The sequence below is a fragment of the Monodon monoceros genome, unplaced genomic scaffold (genome assembly GCF_005190385.1).
Source record: "Monodon monoceros isolate NGI ecotype Baffin Bay Population unplaced genomic scaffold, NGI_Narwhal_1 Super_Scaffold_1, whole genome shotgun sequence".
Classification (NCBI taxonomy): domain Eukaryota; kingdom Metazoa; phylum Chordata; class Mammalia; order Artiodactyla; family Monodontidae; genus Monodon; species Monodon monoceros.
This window is the reverse complement of record NW_021703765.1, coordinates 55,979,161-55,983,824: the sequence shown is the minus strand read 5'-3', so window position 1 is coordinate 55,983,824 and position 4,664 is coordinate 55,979,161.

The window sequence follows — 4,664 nt, the reverse complement described above, 5'->3', positions numbered from 1 at the left end:
GTGTGAAGTATGGATGAAAAAGGGCCAAAGGAATGAATATGGAGGCCAGAATGAGGCCCAGTGGTGGCTTGAATAGGACAATAGGAGGATGTGGAAAGAGGATTTTGGAGGCAGAATCTCAGGATTGGGTGAGAGATTAGATGAAGGACTAAGACGGGGAGAAGGCTAAAATGCATCTCAGGTTTCTGGGTGGGTGGAGGTTCCTTTTTTTTTTTTTTTCTGGTACGCGGGCCTCTCACAGCTGTGGCCTATTCCGTTGCGGAGCACAGGCTCCGGACGCGCAGGCTCAGCGGCCATGGCTCACGGGCCCAGCCGCTCCGTGGCATGTGGGATCTTCCCGGACCGGGGCACGAACCCGTGTTCCCTGCATCGGCAGACAGATTCCCAACCACTGCGCCACCAGGGAAGCCCGAGGTTCCATTTATTGAGATGGAGAACAAGGAGAAGACATATCAAGAAATCCATGGACTGGACCATTTGCACATGGGTGAGCCCCCTGTTGCTGAAGAGTGTTTGAGCATAAATGGTTTTTTTAAAGATACATATGGGGGAGAAATTTAGATGAGATGAATTTTAAGATTCATTTGTTCTAATTCTAGAGTTTGCAAGTATTGGTTGGATGGCAGCCTGGTAGTATTAAGAGAAAAAACACAAATGCTTGGCCATCTCTTGACCTATGGAATTGGGTAAAAGGTACAGTTTTCTATTACCTTCAATACCAAAATAATTGACACGTCTCTGAGTTATACAATATTGCTATATTATATGAAAATTTGAGTTTTATAGATTTGAAATAATGTGGTGACATTAATAACAGTGCCTCATTTCTTGCACAAAATTCAAAATAATGTCAATCCTCTAAGTTAAAAAAATTAAAAATTTTGCATCAACAGATGAATGGATAAAGAAGATGTGATATGTATACACACACACACACACACACACACACACACAATGGAATATTAGCCATAAAAAAGAATGAAATAATGCATTTTGCAGCAACGTGGATGGACCTAGAGATTATACTAAGTGAAGTAAGTCAGACAAAGACAGATATTATACTATATCACTTATCTGTGTAATCTAAAAGATAATACAAGTGAACTTATTTACAAAACAGAAACAGACTCACAGACATAGAAAACAAACTTATGGTTACCAAAAGGCAAAGGGTGGGGAGGGATTAACAGATACACACTTCTATATATAAAATAGATAAACAACAATGATTTACTGTATAACACCAGGACCTATATTCAATATCCAGTAATAACCTATGATGGAAAAGAATCTGAAAAGAATTCATTTTGCTGTACCCCTGAAACTAACACAATATTGTAAATCAACTATAGTTCAATGAAAGAAAAATCAGGAATTTTAATTTCAAAGGTGATTAATCCTGTGGATTTTGAATTGTGTGTCTGTTGCTTTCCTATGGCTGTGTCATTTTAGCAGGTAAACTGAAATACTGATCATTCTTTTCTCGAATGAATGATGAACTATGACAGTTTTGAGTTAGGTGATGTATACAGGAAAACATCCTCACTTAGAGTGAGATTCTATCATTCTTCCTATGTAGCAGAATTATGGAATTTAGCTTAGAAATGAGCTTGCCCAGCCCCCATGGATGTAGCTTTATAGAATGTGATACAGCCAGTAGAATTAGTGGATCATCTTTTCTTCCAAATATTACACATATTTTCTCAAACGTGTTATTTTAAGTTCCTTCTTCTCTTCCCCTTTGTCTCTCATCTTCCCAAAGTATAGGTTTAAAGTAAGTTATTAGCAGGTATGTAGACAGTCTTCAAACTGCAGTGGTACATGGGTAGAAAGCAAGTATCAAATAGGAAATTATTCCTTACATTTCTGTTCCCCCAAGGAGGAGGAACAGCAAGACGTTAAAAGGGCTGTCATCATCAAAACATATGTGGAGAAAATAATTTCCCAGAGAGAAGATAAAATTCTGTGGGCTATCTGGTTTGAGTTGGGAGCAGTTTGAGCTCAGAGCATACAACATGTTCAAAAAGACTTGTGTTTGCAAGATGCAGAGGACAATGAGGTTATGGACCAATATGTGGGTAAAATAAGAGCACATACATGCCAGTAGGACTTTTTCTTTGTTTTTCAAAACTGTTCAGCATTTTGTTTTATTTTCTTTCAAATACCCTGTGCAAAAAGAAAGGGGGGGGGCGACAATGGATCACATCCTGCATTGATCCCAGAAGGGGCATCCTTTCTCTCTGTGACTTACGTCAGAATGTATGGGGCAGTTTCTCTGTTTTACATGTAAGAATCATCATCTAAAGTACCATAGTTTCTCCTTGTACCTGACTTCATGGTGTTTCCATGCCTGTGGAGAGAATATGAAATGAGGCCAAAATAAAAGATCAGATTTAGTTAGAGTTCCAAAAGAAAGCTCTTTGGTTCTGCTTAAATAGGAGGGGCATTAGTAATTCAGATCAAGAAAAACAGTAGAATACATACGACACCAGAGAGTAACAGAGAAGCCTTCTGGGCTCCTTGTCTGTGGACCCACCCAGATGCCATGAGGTGAAGCAGGTATGCCATGAGGTGAAGCAGTACACAGGTAAAAGAAAATGCAGGGCCAGCTCATCAATTATATTTGTCACATTGTGCACTCTAAAATGTTTTTATTAGAACGATAGATTGGAGTAAAAATTTCATTTCCAAAGTTTGGAGAGGAAATCGAATGCAACTGTTGATTTTGCTCCCCCTCACCCTTGTTTTAAACAATCTTAATCATGTTCCTTAAGATCTAAACAAATTAAAACACACAGAGAAGGAAAAAGGGTGAAGGAAGACAAATTGAGGCTTTTCCAACTGTATTTCGGTGAATCTTGAGCAATACCAACATATTTGTCTACTTGATGACTGACTAAAATCACCTGCCAGGTAGGACTGTGGATGGTAATTTAGCAGAAGGAAGGCAAATGGGCCATCAGGTGTCCACTCGGAACTTGCCTTTCTGTGCTCTGATTTCTATGTGACTAGAGAAAGCGTCTCTTCCTGTTAACCGATGATTTCAAGGGTTTTCACAAATACAGCTCTGAGATCTAGATATAGTAACATCCTATTTATCCAGCACCTGGAAAAAACAAGCATCACCAAACATGGAATTTTCATAGCACTTTGCATAGCACTTTGAGTACCAAAACTTAAGGAAAAAGAATCACCAATTTTGATTGAAGCCCTTCACAAGAGATACATTTTCTCCTTACTTCTTCCTGTGTGTTTTGCTGGTGATTCCTAAATTTATATCTCCAATGGACACTTCTCCCTGAACCCTATTTTCTTTATCTAAGTACCTACTTAGCAGACCCATTTGAAAATCTATTAATCATCTCAAAATTAACATGTTGATCTCTCTTAAACCCTTCTTCTCTCAGTAAATGACAATTCTACTCTTCCAGTTGCTAAAGTCAAACCCATTGAGGTTATTCTGTACCCCACCCCTCTCTCTCTCTCTCTCTCCTCATATCCAATTCATCAGCAATTTCTGTTACTGCTATTATCAAAGTATCTCCACAATGAGATCACCTCTACCACTTCTGCCCTGGTTCAAGCCACCATCGCCTGTCACTTGAAACACTGCAACAGATTCCTAACTAGTCTCCATGCTTTATTCTTGCCCCTACAGTCTATTCTCAATAGTAGTCAAAGTAACGCCTCTAAAATGTAAGTCAGTATGTGTTTCTTCTCTACTTAAAACCTCCAATGGCGTCCCACCTCACTCAGAGCGAAATCCAAAGTCCTTCCAATGGCCCAAAGCTGTCCATGAGCCATCCTGACACCAAAGTGACCTCAGTGCCCTCCCCTGCATCCACCTCAGTCCATGGACATGCCAAACACACTCTATCTTTCCATATGCTTTCTCTTCTGTTTGGAATATTTTCTCCTACAATACCTACATGACTATGTCCCTCACTTTCTACAGGTCTCTCTGTTCCAACAGGATGCTGTTGGCAACTTTCCCAACCACCTTATAACAAATACCTTTCCCGCCATATTCCCTCTCACTGCTTTATTTTTCTTCCATACATTTATCATTATATAACATAATATGGGTGGACGGATGGATGGATTCATTCATTATTCTTATGGCTTAAAGCTCTTACCTATGAATAAATGCGTAAAATGTATGATGTTAACTCTGGGATCTTAGCTATATCCTGAATAACTGAGATGGACCTATAAATGACTTCCGAATAGAGTAGAATTATTCCACCTGGGGGGAAATTGTGATATGCCTAATAGATTCTCAGAAGTTTGTGTGAGGAACAAGAATGTCCACAATGATGTGGCAGCTCCCACCGGGCTGCTTGGAGTGAGTGGGAGCGGAGAAGGGAATGGTACCCCAGGTTGTCTTCTCTGGGACTCGTGACATCCATCGCTTGTGGCAAATCCACCATGCCCCCAAATTTGGGGTGCTCTGCAGCTGGCTTTCTTACACAACTCCCAGAATCAAAACCAGACAGGCAGACACCAAACGTGTCTGGATACTGTGCTCAGGATTTCCCTATACAAAGAAGGAACTATACAGCAGGTGAGTTATCTCCCAGGAGGTCTGACATGGAGGAGGAATGTGAGGACCTCTCGCTTCCCTTTTCTTGCTTTTTTTTCCAGCAAGTATTCTTTTTTTTTTT